The sequence below is a fragment of the Rhinolophus hipposideros genome (assembly GCF_964194185.1).
Source record: "Rhinolophus hipposideros genome assembly, chromosome: 1".
NCBI classification, from domain to species: Eukaryota; Metazoa; Chordata; class Mammalia; order Chiroptera; family Rhinolophidae; genus Rhinolophus; species Rhinolophus hipposideros.
The window spans coordinates 17,183,027-17,202,518 of record NC_138047.1 but is presented as its reverse complement, the minus strand read 5'-3'; the positions used below and the strand labels follow the sequence as shown (position 1 = coordinate 17,202,518).

Sequence of the window (19,492 nt, the reverse complement as noted above, 5' to 3'; positions counted from 1 at the left end):
TATCTCATTGTGGTTTTTATTTGCATTTCTCTGATGATTAGTGATGTTGAGCGTTTTTTTCATATGTCTATTTGCCATTGTATGTCCTCTTTGGAGAACCGTCTCTTCAGGTGTTCTGCTCATTGTTTAATTGGATTGTTTTCTTTTTTTTTGGTTGTTTGTTTGTTTGTTTTGTGTGTTTTTTTTGAGTTGTATGTGTTCCTTATGTATTTAGTTGGTAACTTTTTAATAGACTCATACAGAGAATAAACTGATAGTTGCTGAATGGGTGGGGGATTAGGGGAATGGGTGACAAAGGTGAAGGGATTAGGCAGTACAAATTGGTAGTCACAAAATAGGGAGATGTGAAATACAGTGTGGGGAGTATAGTCAATAATGTAAAAACTACATGTAAAAACTACACTATGTAAGGTGTCAGATGGATAGTAGACTAGTTGGGGTTCTCACTTTGTGAGGGGTGTAAATATCTAATCATTATGTTGTTTTGTACACCTGAAACTAATGAAGAAAGAAAGAGAAAAAATAAGAATTTTTTATTCATTTTATGAAGTTAGAGAGTCTCAGACCTGTTGGAGAATATTTATGACTGTGTGATAACATCCCTATGAAGCTATGTATTGTCTCCATAATTAAATATACAAAACCATTCCAGATCTATGTGTATTAATTTCCTATTAATTTGTATAGGATCTGTATTTTCAGGAAACAGCCTTATTTTTTTATACGCTTGTATTTTTACTGTAATGTAATAATTCTTGCTGCCAGTCTGATTCTTTCCAAAATGAAATGTTTAGTTGTTTCACTAGTAGGCACTCACACTCTGAAGCCTCTTGAAGAGGAAGAAGCTTACCTCACTACATAATTGGGTTGACTTTCAATGGCCATCACTACAACGTGAATTTTACATACCACCACTGTCACCGCAACTGTGACTGTCAGCATGGCGGTCCTGCCACTGGGTCATTACTGGTTCTATAAATTGATTTGCTTTGGAAGCTTTGCTTTAACAATGCATTAGACAGCATTTCCCATAGTCTGATCTGGTGGGATGTGTGATCTCATTTTGTAACCATGTATGAATTTCTCTCAGATTATTTTAAAAGCTATTAGGTTGGTGCAAAAGTAATTCGGTTTTTGCAATTATTTTTAACCTGTCAAACTGCAGTTACTTTTGCACCAACCTAATACCTTTTAATTTTTAGAGCTGTTTATTTCCTTGATTCGTCCTACACAGATCCCTTGATGTGTAGCATAACTACAAAAAATTTATGTAGTTATTCCAAATTTCATTCATTGCCAGTATTTCTCTATATTATGCTGAAGTTATGCGTGTATAGGCATAATGAATATTAGTATTTTTTCCCATTCTCCCCTATTTGTACTTCCTTTTTGTTTCCCTTTGCTTATCTTCTGTTATGCCACCAAAACATATGAGCATTAGGTAGAAGGAGATTTTATCAAGGAGAATGACATACCATATTAGCATTAAATGATTAATAATAAATAGCAACTAATAATTCTTCTGACTTCTTGATAACCTCTAATATTATCTTTTAAGAGTAGTTTGGCTCTATTTTCTAAATAATACATTAATTCATTGATTAAGTAAATAATGTAGAATGAAAGACTACCAAAATGATCTCATTTTGAACAGTACAGATGAGTATTTTATTGTTTTTCTTTTTTTGTTTTGTTTTTCTTTTTTTAAAGATTTTATTGGGGAAGAGGAACAGGACTTTATTGGGGAACAGTATGTACTTCCAGGACTTTTTTTTTTCCAAGTCAAGTTGTCCTTTCAGTCTTAGTTGTGGAGGGCGCAGCTCAGCTCCAGGTCCACTTGCCCTTGCTAGTTGCAGGGGGCACAGCCCACCATCCCTTATGGGACTTGAGGAATTGAACTGGCAATCTTGTGGTTGAGAGCCCACTGGCCCATGTGGGAATTGAACTGGAAGCCTTCGGAGTTAGGAGCATGGAGCTCTGACCACCTGAGCCACCGGCTGGCCCTTTCTTTATTTTTTTTTATTTTTTATTTTTATTAGTTTCAGGTGCACAAGACAAAGTAATACTTAGACGTTTATCATTTATATGCCTCACACTGTTTGAACCTCCCTCCCCCCATCCACTATCCCTCTGACATCGCACAGAGCCATTACATTTCCACTGTCTCTATTCCCAATGCTGTACTCCGCTTCTTGTAAGTATATACATACATACATACATATATATACATATATATATATATATATATATATATATATATATATATATATATATATATATATATATATATAAATTATAGTTGGCATTCATTATTGTTCAGCTTCAGGTGTACAGTGCAGTGATCAGACATCTACATCATCCCTGAGGTGGTCTCCCAAATGGGACACGTGTCCATCGGATACCCTACAAAATCTTTACAGCTTTATTGATTACGTTCCCCAAATTAATTTTCAAAACCTGTGGCCATCTTGTGGTTACCGACTGTTATCTAATCCCCTCACCTTTCTCCTTATCCCCACCCCTTCGCCCATCTAGCAACCCTCAGTTTTCCCTCTTTGTCTCCAAAACTATTTCTGATTAGTTCATTCACTTATTCTTTTCTTTAGATTCCACATATAAGTGAGATCATATGGTATTTGTCTTTCTCTGTCTGACTTATTTCACTTAACATAATGTTCTCTAGGTCCATCCATGTTGGTGCAAATGGTAAGACTTCTTTCTTCTTTATGGTTGCATAACACTCCATCGTATAAATGTACCACAGTTTCCTAATCCAGTCATCTACCAATGGGCATTTCGGTTGTTTCCATGTCTTGGCTATTGTGTATAGTGCTGCAATAAACATAGGAGTGCATAAAGATTTTTGAATTGGAGTTTTGGATTTCTCCAGATAGATACATAGGAGTGGAATTGCTGGATCATAAGGTAGTTCCATTTTTAGATATTTGAAATACCTCCATACTGTTTTCCATAGTGGCTGCACCAATCTGCAATCCCACCAACAGTGCACTAGTTTTCCCTTTTCTCCACATCCACGCCAGCACTTGTTGTTTGTTGATTTATTGATGATAGCCATTTTGACTGGGGTGAGGTGGTATCTCATTGTGGTTTTTATTTGCATTTCTCTCATGGTTAGTGAGGTTGAAAATTTCTTCATATGTCTGTTTGCCATCTAGATGTCCTTTTTAGAAAAATGTCTCTTCATGTCCTCTGCCCATTTTTTAATTGGGTTGTTTGTTTTTTTGGAGTTGAGTTGAGTGAGTTTTTTATAGATTTGTGATATTAACCCCTTATCAAATATATCATTGGCAAATATCTTGTCCCATTCAGTAGGATCCCTTTTTGTTTTATTGATTGTTTTCTTTGCTGTGAAAAATCTTTTTAGTTTGATGTAATCCCACATGTTTATTTTTTCTCTTACTTCCCTCACACGAGGGGATGTATCAGTAAAAATCTTACTCTGGGATGTATCAGTAAAAATCTTACTATGGGTAATGTCTGTGAAGTTTGTTCCTATATTTTCTTCTACGTATTTTATGTTTTCAGATCTTACATTTAAGTCTTTAAGCCATTTTGAATTTGTTTTTGTATATGGTGTAAGGAGGTGGTCCAGCTTCGTTTTCTTTTGCACGTGTCTGTCCAGGTTTCCCAGCACCATTTATTGAATAGACTGTCTTTACCCCACCATACATTCTTGGTTCCATTGTCATAGATTAAATAGCCATGTAGGCATAGATTTATTTCTGGACTTTCTATTCTGTTCCATTGATCTATGTGTCTGTTTTTATGCCAGTACCATGCTGTTTTGATTACTGTAGCCTTGTAGTATAATTTGATGTCAGGTATTGTTATACCTTCCACTTTGTTCTTTTTTTTCAAGATTGCTGAGGCTATCCGGGGTCTTTTATGGTCCCATATAAATTTTAGGATTATATGTTCTATTTCTGTGAAAAGCGTCGTTGGTAGTTTGATAGGAATTGCGTTGAATATGTATATTGCCTTAGGCAGTATGGACATTTTAACTATATTAATTCTTCCTATCCATAAACGTGGTATGTGTCTCCATCTGTTTGTATCTTCTTTCATTTCTTTCTTCAGTGTCTTATAATTTTCTGACTACAGATCTTTTACTTGTTTGGTTAAATTTATTCCCAGGTATTTTATAGTCTTTGGAGCAATTGTAAATGGGATTGTTTTGTTAATTTCTCCTTATGATGTTTTATTATTGGTATATACAAATGCAACTGATTTCTGAATATTAATATTGTATCCTGCTTCTTTACTAAATTCATCTATCAGCTGTAATAGTTTCTTGGTGGAGTCTTTAGGGTTCTCTCTATATAATATCATATCATCTGCATATAATGACAATTTTACTTCCTCCTTACCAATTTGGATGCCTTTTATTTCTTTTTCTTGTCTGATTACTGTGGCTAGAACTTTCAGCACTATGTTGAATGGAAGTGGAGAAAGTGGGCAACCTTGCCTTGTTCCTGATCTTAGGGGGAATGGTTTTAGCTTTTCCCCATTGAGTATGATGTTAGCGGTGGGTTTATCATATATGGCCTTTCTTACGTTGAGATATGATCCCTCTATTCTCACTTTCTTAAGGGTTTTTATTATAAATGGCTGCTGGATTTTATCAAATGCTTTTTCTGCATCTATTGATATGATCATGTGATTTTTACTTTTCGTTTTGTTAATATGGTGTATCACATTAATTGATTTGCGGATGTTGAACCACCCCTGCATACCAGGGATGAATCCCACTTGATCATGGTGTATGATCTTTTTAATGTATTGCTGAATTCTGTTTGCTAACATTTTGTTGAGGATTTTTGCATCTATGATCATTAGCGATATCGACCTGTAGTTTTCTTTTTTGTGGTGTCTTTGTCTGATTTTGGGATCAGGGTGATAGTGGCTTCATAAAAAGTGTTTGGGAGTCTTCCTTCCTTCTGGATTTTTTGAAAGAGCTTGAGGAGAATAGGTAATAATTTGTTTTTGAACGTTTTGTAAAATTCACCTGTAAAGCCATCTAGTCCAGGGCTTTTGTTTGTTGGGAGATTGTTGATTACTGATTCAATTTCCCTGGTGGTAATCAGACTGTTCAGGTTTTCTCTTTCTTCTTGAGTTAGCCTTGGAAGGTTGTGTGCCTCTAGAAAATTGTCCATTTCTTCCAGATTGTAAAATTTGTTGGCAGATAGTTGCTTATAGTAATTTCTTAATTTTTTTTTGTATTTCTGCAGTGTCTGTTGTCACTTCTCCTCTTTCATTTCTGATTTTATTAATTTGGGTCCTCTCTCTCTTTTTTAACGAGTCTGGCTAAAGGTTTGTCAATTTTGTTTATCTTCTCTAAGAACCAACTCTTGGATTCATTGATCTTTTGTATTGTTTTTCTGGTTTCTATTTCATTTATTTCTGCTCTGATCTTTATTATCTCCTTCCTTGTGCTCCCTTTGGGCTTATTTTGCTGTTCTTTTTCCAGATCCCTTAAGTGTGAAGATAAACTGTTGATAAGTGATGTTTCTTGTTTCTTTAGGTAGGCCTGCAGTGCTATGAATCTCTCTCTTAAGACTGCTTTCGCAGCATCCCATAGATTTTGGGTCGTCGTGTTTTCATTTTCATTTGTCTCGAGGTATCTTTTGATTTCTCCTTGATCTCCTGCTTGACCCATTCATTATTTAGTAACATGTTTTTCAGCCTCCATGAATTGGTGTGCCTTCCAGTTTTTTTCCTGTAGTTCATTTCTAATGTCATAGCACTGTGGTCAGAGAAGACAATTGGGATGATTTCAATTTTCTTAAATTTATCAAGACTTTTTTTGTGGCCTAACATATGGTCTATCTTGGAAAATGTTCCATGTGCGCTTGAGAAGGATGTGTATTTTGCAGCATTGGGGTGAAATGCTCTGAAAATATTGATTAAATCCAAGTGGTCCAATGTATCATTTAAGGCTCTTGTTTCCATATTGATTTTCTGTCTGGAAGACCTGTCCTTTGTTGTCAGAGGTGTGTTGAAGTCCCCTACTATGATAGTGTTACCGTTGATTTCTGTCTTTATGTCAGTCAATATCTGTTTTATATATTTAGGTGCTCCTATGTTGGGTGCATAAATGTTTACTAGTGTTATGTCCTCTTGTCGGATTGATCCCTTTATTATTATATAGTGCCCATCTTTGTCTTTTAATATGATCTTCATTTTAAAGTCTATTTTGTCAGATGTAAGTATTGCAACTCCAGTTTTTTTCTCATTTTCATTTGCATGAAATATCTTACTCCAACCCTTCACTTTCAGCCTGTGTGTGTCTTTTGACCTGAGGTGAGTCTCTCGTATACAGCATATACAAGGGTCTTGCTTTCTTATCCACTCCGCCATCCTATGTCTCTTGTTTGGAGCATTTAATCTGTTTACATTTAAAGTGATTATTGATAGGTATATAGTTATTGACATTTTTAAATTTAAAGTTAGATTGTTTTCATACTTCTTTTATTTACAGAAGTCCTTTTAGTATTTCTTGCAATAAATTGCAAGTATTTCTTGCTGGCTTGGTGGTAATAAATTCCTTCAGTTTATTCTTTTCTGGGAAGCTCTTTATCTCTCCATCAACTTTAAATGATAGCCTTGCTGGATAAAGCAATCTAGGTTGTAGGCCTTTGTTTTCCATCACTTTGAGTATCTCCTGCCACTCACTCCTGGCCTTCAATGTTTCTGTAGAAAAGTCATTTGATAGTCTTATGGGAGTTCCCTTGTATGTAACCCTCTCTCTTTCTCTTGCTGCTTTTAGGATACTCTCTTTGTCTTTAAGCTTTGCCATTTTAACTATAATATGTCTTGGTGTGGACTTGTTTGGGTCTATCCTGCTTGGAACTCTCTGCACTTCCTGGGCTTGTATGTTGGTTTCCTTCATGTTAGCGAAGTTTTCAGACATTATTACTTCAAATATGTTCTCAATCCCTTGCTTCCTTTCTTCACCTTCTGGTATTCTTATGATGCACATATTGTTGCATTTGATGTTATCCCAGAGGTCTCTTAAACCATCTTCATTGTTTTTTATTCTTTTTTCTTTTTGTTGTTCTGTTTGGGTGATCTCTGCTAACTTGTCTTCTAAGTCGCTGATTTGACCCTCTGCTTCATGTAACCTGCTGTTAATCCCTTCAAGTGAGTTCTTTATTTCAGTAATTGTGTTCTTTAGTTCTAATTGGTTGTTCATTATGATTTCTACATCCTTCTTTATGTCGTCTCTAAGCTCCTTGAACATTCTTATCATCAGTGTTCTGAACTCTGTCTCTGATAGGTTGGTTACCTCTGCTTCATTTGGTTCCAGTTGTGGAGGTTTCTTCTGTTCTTTTATTTGGGACATGTTTCTTTGTCTCCCCATTCTGACTGACTCTCTGTGTTTGCTTTGATGTATTAGGTAGATCCCCTAGAGTTCTTAGTTCTTGCTGGGTTATCTTATGTAGTATGTGTCCTTTATATTTGACTTGCACTACTTCGTTCTTCTCCTCTGTGTGTGCTCCAAAGGTGACTCTTGTGTTGTGTATATTGTCCTGTTAAAGAAGATCTTTAATTGCTTTTTGCTTGTGAGTAGCTGGGGTTAACTCCTAGGCTGACTAGTTGTGAGACTTGGCTCTGCCCACCGCAGGGTGTTCTGCTGCGTGAGAGCTGACTGCTTAAATATGGTTTGGCCTCTATGGGCTCTTGTGACTGTAGAGAATTCCCTCTGAGTGTGTGACTTGTAGGTCAAACCCAGTAGTACTCTGGTTTGATCTGGAGTTGACTCTGGATATGTTGAATCTTGTGCCTCTTAAACTGGGCCCATTTCTAATGCTCTTCATTCCTTCCTAAAGATGAGTTTCTATCTCATCTTTATGTTAGCATTAGTAGCATTTCCCTTCAGCTTAAAGAAGTTCCTTTAGTACTTTCAGTAGTGTAGCCCTCCGAGACACATCTTCCCACTCGCCCTGGCAGCCGCGCGCTCACAACCGGTCCACCTTGCGCTCACCCCTTTCCACAACTCTCCCACAGCCCCTCTCCCTCCCACGCCTGAGGCTTCCAAACTTTCTCCCACGCCCCCTCGCACACTGAAGAGGATTTTTTTAAATTGTCATTGTTTGTTTCTTTTTTAAGGAATATGCTACTAAAAATAGATAAGTCTACTTGTATAGAACTGGTCTTGACCTCAAAAGTTGATGTGACTCTACATGGCTTTCGTTCACTGAGTGCCAATCACCATGTACCTGGCTTTATTCAAGCTTTCTCATTTATTCATCACACTTACCTTGAGGCTTTTTCAGGAGATGTACAGAGTAAATAACTTGCCTGTAGCCACACAGAAGATACTTGAATCTCGCCTTGGGACCCATATCTCTCGGAGGCAGAAGCCTGTATTTGTAACAATGAATCTCTACTGCTCAATATGACATTCTCAAAACTTCCTGAAATATATAAATTTGAGGATTGTATGCAAAATGTAAAATTGACAGTTTCTCTTCTAAAACACAAAAATATTGTAAGTGGTATATTGGCTAGATTACAATAGTAGCATTTTATTGATGTCAAATGGCTCAAAACAAACTAGTACGTTTTTTTGTATATTTCACATTTACTCTAGTTTACATTTTCTTGCCATTATTCAATATCATTTCTACTTCCTTTTTGTCTTGTGTTACTTTTTAGAAATACAGTATTCCACTCCAACTACACAACAGTGCCGAGAAAGAAAACCAGGAGAATTTTTGCTGATAAATCCCAGAATGTCTTGCAGTTTTAGTATTCTCACTGCAAAAAAAGCAACAAATTATACCCCTCGTGTGTTTACTGGAATTGGAATAAAAGCAGTTTTCTTCATGAAATCATACTGTATGTTTAGACCAGGGTCCTTCTGTATTTCTTATTTTTCTCTGAGACAGTGTTAACTTTATTTTAGTGATAATTAAACAACAAGAATGATCCCAGAGCATGTAGAACAGCCCTGTTTCTTCAAAAATTTGCATGATCAGTGATTTCCATTTTGTTGCCAACAAGAAATTCTGGTCTCAAACCATGACCCCCTTCTAACCATACACATGTGCCATTTGAATCAATGTTTCAGTCAATTCATGTAACATTCTTTTGCCTCTGTGGAGAAACAATCTTAATTTTTGTTCTTCTTTCCTTTGTCTTGGTATATTTTACTATGTTCATTTAAAATACTTCTGAGAATATTTAATAATTGTTTCAAGTAAGACCCAGGTGATGCTTTCTGTTTTGGGAATGTCAAAAAGTTTCATCTGTGAGACATGGTATTCAGTGAAAAGCATGAACCAATTCAGTGAATGAACCGATTCTTTTAGAATCTTGGAGAACAAGGTTAAACTCTGAATAAATAATCTGAAAATCTTTCAGTTTAATTATTTCATCGTTTTGTAAGTATCCAGCCATTGTTGTTTCTCTAAAAGAAATTTACTAAATCCATATTTATTTACAGACTTTATTTCTCAGTAAAAGAATGAACCATTAAATGTATCCCTTTCTATCTTCTCAAAACCTTGCCTGCCTGTATGTACTCCTTTTTCAAGTATCCTTAAACAGCCTCTCTATCAGGATAGCATACTTTTTGACTTAAAGCATTACAATTCTCTTTCCTTGAAAAAAAAAAATAAAGAAAATGAAATGTCTAACCTCAACTTCAGTTCCCTTCTGTGTATTGTTGTTTTTATTATATCTCAAATTACCATTCCCCACACGTTGTTTGTATCCTCTACCTCACTACCCACATCTTTGGTTCTCTGCAATCTGTCTTCTGCGAAACTATTATTTCTTCAGCAAATAGTTATTGGTCACTCACTCTTGGTCACTGATCTATACACAGTAGTGATATTTGCTTACCAAATACAGTCTCAACCATCATGGAGCTTATATTCTAGCTCTCTTCAAGGACTGCTTTGATTTCATAGTCATAATGACCTAATTCTTCTTGTGATTCATTTCACCCTACTGATCAATCCACACTTTCTCCAGGTTTTCATCTGTGTTTTTACTGCTGTGGACTGTGATGTATTTTCCCTAATGACATATCTGTCTTTGATGCTTTTTCTTCCTCCTACTAAAACCTAAATGTGAGTCTTATCGAATATTCTGAATTTTCCTTTTTTACATTTCTTCCTATACTTTTTGCTTTCTCGGAGTTTTATTCTTTCACTGTTCAAAGTATGCTAATTCCTGCATGTATGTAGTCTTTATTTCCATGTTCTAGTCTCACACTTTCAATTGCCAGCTGGGTAATCTCCAGTGTGGCTTAGTCATACATCCAAATTCAAACTTACCTTCCTTTCAGAAAGAGTCTCCTCTCCAGATCCTAACATAATATTATAATATTTCTGTTATTGGCATTGTCATCGTTAACACCTAATTCTCTCTCAATTTCAAATTATGTCAGATCTTCATTCTCTCTCTCTCTCTCTCTCTCTCTCTCTCTCTCTCTCTCTATACTCTCTCTCTCTCTCTCTCTCTCTCTCTCTCTCTCTCTCTATATATATATATATATATATATATATATATATATAATTTGTTTTATATTTTCACTTCTGTCATCTTAATTCACTCTTGGGTTATTGCTGATGTCAAAGAAACTCTCCTCCAATTCAAATATCCTCCTAAACTAGGATCACACTGATGCAAGAATAATATTCCTGAATGTGACTACTGGTCCTCCAAATCATCAGAAGCTCTCGATTGCCTTTTACTTTGGCATTAAAGGCTTCCTATGGTCTTCTCCAAATTTCATTTCTTATTTTCTTATGTAAATCTCCTACAAACTCCTACTTGTTCCGCAAATATGCTTCAGCTGTTATAAATGTCAACTTTTGGTCATATCACTGTTTTAGCATGACTTGTAAATTTTTGTTTTGGAAGGTGGTCGCAATGTATTGGGTAAAAGGGACCCAGGTGAACAGGCCTTTCCTGAGAGGTTTTTGTTTATCTTGCTTGGAATACGGTTGTGTTTACTGTTTGCCGTATCTGTAGTTGTCAAAGGTAAAATTTCCTCTGGCGGCCTTATTTTTGTCTCCCTTATTGTACTTTGGCTTCCCTAGGGACTTCTTAAATCAGGTCTGAGGCATAAAGTTCTTTCAGTAACAATCCCCTGCTAATACCTGGCAGCGCTATTGATGGGGTGGTAAGGTCGATAGAAGGGCAGCATTCTACAGTCCTGTGCTTTGATTGAAGTCTTTCAGTGAGCCTGTGCCCTTTCACTGTGACCTTCACAAGCGCTTCCCCTTACATGAGAGAGGACAGGAGACCTAGTAGCTAAGAAAAATAGGCACACTTCAAAATGGCTACTTTACCCACCCCCTAAAAGAAGCAGAGGGGATTTTTCTCCAGTCTTCACTGTGAGAACTTGTTAGGGCTCTTGGAGGTAATACTTCAGGGGTACCCCCTAAGGCTCATCCCCCTGGAGTTCCTGTCTCTCTAGCTTTCCCACCCTGAGCCTCCAGCAGTTTGTTAATTACAATGGACATGTTCCTCACCCAGTACTGACACCATCAGCAGTCCCTGTTCCTAGGGTTCTGTCCCATTAAATTGTGATTCTTTGTGTCTGCCTCTCTTTCCAATTTTGGAGTAGTGGTTTGCCCTGTGACCACTACTCTATTGTCTGATGTATCTAACAAGACTTTTTTTATTTTCAGTTTGTTTAGCTTCTTGTTGTTGTTGTTGGGAAGATGAGACAGATGCCTCCCAAGCTTCTTACATGCTGGACTGGAAACCAGAAGTCTCTCCACATTGTTTACTTTATTTTTTTAAGAATGATCTTTGACACCGTAAACTGATTTCTTTGCCTACTACCATCTCCACTATTTCCTTTAATATCCTGAAACAAAGACATGCATTGTATAAAATCTTTCTTCTTTCACCAAGTGTAAGCCATCTTTTATCTGTTGAACTACATGACACTTATGATCTACATCAATATTTGATATTATAGACTCACAATCACTTCCGTGAGATGCTGCTGATGCTGTGATAATGATCCCCATTGGACAGAAGGTGAATACGAGACACAGTGGGCATTTAGTGATTCGCCCAATATCAAAGACAAATATCAGGGTTTGCGTTTGAACCCAGATAGTCTGATCTAGACCTTGTCTTCTCAATACTACATATATCATTAGTTTTTATTGTTAGATTCTTTGGGGTATGTTTCATATGTTCCCAGCCATAACTTGCCCATGTCCCCAACGTCCAAATACAAAACAGGGTGCCTTCTATATAGTAATTATCCAATCAATAACTTGTGATTAATAGTCTTTTTCTCTACTGTTAAAATCATCTTTCTATCTATTCTCTAAATTTCCCAGTAGAATAGCACTAATTTACAACTGTGTTCTAAGTACTTTACATATAGTGTATCATTTAATTTTTACCACAACCCCATGAGGCTAAAGTACCTGCTATAATTATATCCTATTGCTTCTGAGTCCTAGAGAATTTAACTAGGTTGCTCAAGGTCACATACCTAATAACTGGTAGCGTCAAGATTTGAATAGAAACCCACAGCTCCAGTGCCTACAGGCTTAACCAGTGGGCAATCCTGCCCACAGTTTCTGCTCATTGCTTATTTATTATTTTATGAGCAAGAAAGAATCTAATAATACCATTTCTATTTCAAAAGAAATAATATTCTTCCGTAATTTGCTTTCCACACTCTTTCAGGTAAAATGGATCTTAAATCTAAACAACTTCAAAGCTTTTACCATTTATCACTTGTATAAAGAAAAGTGTTTATAATTTATTAGTTCTTTCTTCCTACATGACTAGGAAACAAGTTTCCTTTTTAATCTCAATTTGGCAAATGAAATCAACTTATAGACATGCTATTAAGCCAACGCATGTTTCCAAAGACATGTTGACAAGCAAGTAACACATAAAGAGGTCCTTCTAGTTTCTTCCGCTATGAGAATTAAGAGATCCCATGTCCCTTGTCTATACCTAGATTTATAGGAAGTGCCAACCAATTCCACCCATATATCAGCATGTGATTAAGATATACTTGCCATTGAGCAAATTAGAAGCTTTCAAAAGAAAATGAACATACCCTGTGTTGGCATGTCACAGCTAGAAACTTCATTTTTATATCAGATCAATGCATACGGAGGGGAAAGATTTAATGGTACCGAATTTAATAATAGTATATAGTGTTAAAATGAGACATTCTGCTGAAAAGTGGTTTTCTTAATAGGTAATAATTACTCTCAAAAGAGAATAATGCCTAAAGAATAATCTGTTAGAAAAGATAGAAATGAAGAAATGCCAAGACTGTTTATCGTAAAGCCCTTCAAAAAGCCAATAAAAGTACGGTATTGACAGACATTTCTATCAAATACCATGAGAAAATTTCATTTGACTTCAGAGGCACTCTGTGGTTGCCATCTGACAATTTTAAGGAAACTTTTGTTCTTTCTCTGAGCGTGCTTACATTTCACGGGCTTTAAAACTTGGAAATGCAAATAGCCAGAAACTTGAAAATCTGGGGGGAAAATGAAAGTACAAAAAAAGATTGAGGGCATTTCAACTGATTGTCATTATGCAACCTTCTATTTTAGAGTGAGGAACAGGCAGAAATTTTAGACCATGTGCAGCCAAGCTTAAGTAAGTTTGACTCTGAAGAAGGAATCGTTTAGCTATTTTGAATGAGAGGCATATTGCAACGCTTTTTTAAAAAGCCATTAGGCAGCTTTATTTTATGAGCAAGAAAAAAAAGACAAAAATTGCCTACAATTTAAAGCAAGGAGTGCATTCACATCACTGGAAGTGGGAAATTGTCTTTTATGATTTGACCTCGTGCAAGTGAGTGTGATTCTGCTGAGGGCACTAGAGCTGTAAAAATATAGCAGTCTTTTAAAAGTATTAACTGTCTTTTTAAAAAAGAAATGTCAAATTTATTACCTTGTAGCATAATAACTCAAGGAAACATTTTCAAAAACTCAAGATGTAGCTAATAACATCTAAAAGACAAATTAGAATCCTTACTCTCTGAGGACACCCAAGTGAAAAAGAGTACCCCTGACGCCTGGTGGTAGGTTCTAAATGTGGATAATACATTTTGGCATTCCAGTGCCAAATGACAATGGTGATTTGAACAAAGTATATATTGATACTGAATTTACACTATTGGACACTAGCCCCCGATTTTCAAAATCTGTGCAATTCGTTAGAGCTTTTAAGGGAAAAAATAATATTAAAGAGAAACTTCTACTCAGGGCTTGATTTTAGCTAATTAATATGTGAAATCTGAAATCTGTACCCTAAAAACATTAAGAACTTATAATCATAAAACCTGTGCAAGCAAAACTGAAGTATTAAACTGAAAGTGTGCAAAATATCAGGAGACAGAGAGCTTGGGGAGAGAGAAAACGCAAAAATATTTAATGAATGTCCAGGTTCCAGAGTACTGCATCTGGTAATATTTAATTAACGTATGATAGATTTTACAGACTTAATTGAATACATCAGATCTAATATATGAAAGTTAAGTAACTTTTAAAATAGCCATAGAAAGCTCTAAAACAGTCCAAAATCAAACCAACAAAAAATTCTGCTTCTGTAAAAATCTGTCCCATGAATGTTGATCATTCCACAGAGATTCACATGTAAATAAAGTGAACTGGTTTAATGATTTACCATTAAATTCTGAATATGCTGTGGCAGTTGAGACTTTCATGTTTATTATCTGCTTTAAAAAGTTCTGAAATTTTTGTAGGAGGCTAGAGTGACCTTCTCCAAGGATTTTGCTATGTTAAATAGCTAATTCTCAATGAAGCAACTGAAAGTTTATAAATGCTTGAAAGTGGGTTTACTCTGAGCTTGCTAGATAAAAAAATGAGTCTATTTCTGAAAGCATAATTCAATATAAGGTTTTTATAAATTTGTGATGCAGTACATAGTTCCTGGATAATTCTTGTGCTTCTATTAATAATTTTAAGAGGCTAAGCAACATTTCACCTTTACGACTCTCAAGTAAAAATATGGCATTGCAACAAATCTCTTCTCCTTACAAAGCTAAATTTAGATATGCTATTGTTCCAGAATTAAAAATCCCCTAAGACCAACTTTGCAATGGTGGCTTCCAAATTTCCACTCATAGTTTTGCATTCTTAAATTTTAAAATGGATAAAATTTCACATTTACATGTATTTAATACATCACCTAGAATTTGACTTTCTGATTTTTGTGTTCTGCTGTAAGATTTTGTAAGACCAAAATTGAATATGCAAATTAGAAGAAACTTCATGTGGTATACTTTGAAAACTCACCCAGAGTCCCCTAACTAATAATTGAAATTGCTAACTTTGATGTTGAGCTTTATATAACATTGTTTGTCTTTTACTGAAATAAATATGCTGCAGTGAAATGATAGATTATTGTCATCCCCAGTGAATGATACATTTTTTTAATATTGAGTTTCATGATATAGCCCTAAAATGCAAACATCGGATTGGCCTACATTTCTTGTGTTGATGTCATATCTTTGCTAAACAGGTTTTCAGTAGTTGCTGTAATAAAAGTAAGAATTGGGGAAAATAAGCGTGGAATAGGAAATGAAGGTAGTGGTGTTCAATCCGATTTCAAGGTTTGAGAATCTGGAGAGTGTTTAATAGGCTCCCCCTCCAGTAGACAGCACTTGTGGCTATTTAAGAATAATTATTTTTTTCAATTTGTGTGCATTATTTTTTTCAATACCTGAAATGGTATTAGAATATTAATGCATACTATGTTGTTTGGACTTAAGTACTTAATAAACATAACTAAAATATTGCTTCCCACCTGGCATGCCATGAAAAAATTATTGAGATACTAAGGATACTGTGACCTGAGTTACATCAGGAACCTAGAGACAAAACTAAGGATAGAGAACATGGTTTGAATGAATGCAGGTTGCTTCGCAAACTTAAACGTTATCTTTAAATATATATCTATATACATATATATGTATATGTATATATATATATATTCACCTGAAACTAATAAATAAATGAATAAATAAATATCATATGATTAATTATTCAAAAGGAACATCTGAATTAATGAATGTTATTGTATGTATGCAGTTAGAGGAATAAATTTACTAAAAAGCAAGATTTTAAATCAGAATTCCTAACTTTATAAAATGGATTACATTTGTGTCAATGAACAAAATTACTTCTTTTCCCACTATTCTAAAGATACAGTTAAAGTCTGAGTTAAACATGATCTGCTTTTGAGGTAGAAGTACATTAGTTCTCATATATGTCATGCTATTTAAGAGCTGAGTTGTGAAATATAAAATCGTTTTATACAAACATACTTAATATGAATTTTCTCTTTTGGAACTAGGTTTGAGCTGTTTCTCTGCATTCAATATAAGATGAATAGATTCTAAATTTTCAATTAAGTCTTAGCTATATAAGGAAAGTTGTTATTATAGATAATTGGGTTAGCCATATTTTTCTTCTTCAGGATGATGTTTTTAAGTTTCCCCTATAAAGTATTGTCTAAACGTATTGGAAATCCTCAAGGGTATAGAAGGCAATAAGATGAAGGAAAAACTAGATATTCCTATTTAATCTAAGATAGCACGGATTTAAAGAATGCATGCATGTTCTCAAGGAATAAGCCTCAGTTCTTAGTAGGTTTGACACATGGAGTCTGAGTGTATCTAGGTCATGCCAGGTATTATGTCTTTATTTTCCAAATATGAAAACAAACAGTCTATAGTGTATAAGCACCTAACATCAAAATATATGAAGTAATCCTAATGGAACTGCAAAGAGTAATAGATGAATCCATTATTATAGCTAGAGACTTCAACACTTCTCTATCAGTAACAGATCCAGCAGGCAGAAAATCAGTAAGGACATAGTTAAACTGAACAGCACCATCAATCAACTTGGTGTAATTGACATCTCTAGAATACTTCATCCAACAACAGCAGAATACACATTCTTCTGGAGTTCACATGAAACATTCACCAAGATAAACCAATTTGGGACCATAAAACACACCTTAATAGATTTAAAAGAATAAAAATCATACAATGTCTGCTTTCAGGCCACAGTGGAATTAAAGTAGAAGTCAATTACATAAGTATAACTGTAAAACCCCAGAATACTTGAAGACTAAACTGCAGACTTCTAAATAACATGTAGGTCAAAGAAGAAATCACAAGAGAAATTTTGATATGTTCTGAATTAAATAAAAAATGAAAGTTATAAAAACTTGTGGGGTTCATTAAAGCACAGCTTAGTGGGAATGTTTTAGCACGTATTAGAATGCGTATATTAGAAGAAAAGAAAGTTCTAAGTCAATAATCTAAGTTTTCAGCTTAGGAAACTAGAAAAATGAGTAACAGTGATTTAAATCCAAAGTAAGTAGAAGAAAGGAATAATAAAAATTATAGAAGAAATTAATGAAATTGAAATCAGGAAATGAATAGAGAAAATCAACAAAACTAAAATCTGGTTCTTTGAAAAGATCAACCAAATCGAAAACCTTCTGTCCAGGTTAACTAAAAGCAGGTGGGGGGAAACACAAATTAATAAATATATTAATGCAGAAATAAAAGGAAGATTATCATTACTGATCCATTGGCATTGAAATAATAGAGGAATATTATGGACTACCGTATGCCCACAAATTTGATAACCAAAATGTATCAGTTTCTTCAAAGAAACGATCTCGCAAAACTCACACACACAAAAATAGATAATCTGAATATATCTATTAAAGAAATTTAATTAATAATAGTAAACCTTTCAAAACGAAAAGCACTAAGCCTAAGTGGGTTCACTGACAACTTCTTCTAAACATATAATTGGTATTAACTAGGCATATACCTAGTTAATATATAATTAACTTAATCATGGGAATCATTTCACAATGTATGCATATATCAAATCATTACATTGTACACTTTAAATATGTTATTATTTTATTTGTCAATTATAACTCAAAAAAATCTGGGGAAAAAAGAACATCTACAGAAAACTTATAGCTAATATCAAACGTAATGGTGAGAAACTAGCTTGTCCTCACAGGAACAAGCCAAGGATATCCCCTTGCTCTCACCAGTTCTATTCTCCATCATTCTAGAAATCTTAGCTAATGCAATAAGACAGACGAAGAAAATAAAAGACTTACAGATTGGAAATGAAGAAATAAAATTGTATTTTTTTGCCGATGATATGATTGTCTATATAGAAATTCTCAATGTTGCAGAAGAAGAAAAAGAAAAAAACCTCTTAGAACTAATAAGCAATGATAGTGATGTTGCAGGATACAGGGTTAAGATACAAGTCAGTTGCTTTGTTACACACCAGCAATGAACAATTGGAATTTGGTATAAAAACACTAACATTTACATTAGCACCAAAAAAGAGAGAAATACTTAGGTATAAATCTAACTAAATAAATGCAAGTTCTACTTAAGAAAAAGCAACAAATGAATAAATAAAAAAACTAACTTACAGACACAGACAACAGTATGATGGTTACCAGATGTTACAAGAGGGTAAAGGGGGTCAAATATATGGACACAGTAGAATATACAAATGATGTATAGTAAAGTTGTACATCTGAAACTTATATAATGTTATTAACCAATGTTACCTCCAATAAATTTAAAATATTACTATTAAAAAGGGGAAGCTTCATAAAAGAACCTTGTACTATTAATTCACAATTAATGATTTAAAGCATAAGAGGTCTGACAATTAGGTTCACGAACTCATCCTAAAAAAGTGCTGAATATCACTACAGTCACCTTCGAAGTGCTTCCCTTGGGAAGCTATGCACCGACGCCAGTGCCTAGTCCACCCTTCAAAGCAATTTTGGAACTCTTTTTCTGGAATAGCCATCAGAGCTGTCTGTGTATTACCCTCGATGTCCTGAATGCCATCAAAATATCTTCCTTTCAATATTTCCTTTATCTTCAGATAAAGAAAGAAGTTACTGGGGGTCAGATCAGGTGAGTAGGGAGTGTATTACAATACAGTTATTTGTTTACTGGCTAACAACTCCCTCACAGGCAGTGCTATGTGAGCTGGTGCATTGCTGAGATGCAAGAGCCATGAATTGTTGGTGAAAAGTTCAGGTCGTCTAACTTTTTCATGCAGCTTTTTCAGCACTTCCAAATAGTAAACTTGGTTAACTGTTTGTCCAGCTGGGACAAATCCATAATGAATAATCCCTCTGATATCAAAAAAGGTTAGCAACATCATTGCAACAAATTCACGAACTTATTTTCAGACTTTGTATAGCTCAGTAACAATACTAAAATGCTATAGGAAAGAATAATAATACTTTTAATTAGAAAAAAATTTAATAGCCTCAATTTAGAACTGCAAATAAATATTTAAGCAAAGAAAGTATATATATATATATATATGTATGTATATATATGTATACATATATATGTATATATATATGTATATATATATATGTATACATATATATACACATATATATGTATATATAT

General features: G+C 34.7%; 1 protein-coding gene across 1 annotated transcript in view; it reads left to right on the top strand.

The window, feature by feature from the left end:
* MALRD1 (MAM and LDL receptor class A domain containing 1) overlaps positions 1 to 19,492 on the top strand; it is a gene marked incomplete at its 5' end in the record, with an annotated part of 573,210 nt that overhangs the window by 399,066 nt on the left and 154,652 nt on the right. The window lies entirely within an intron of this gene.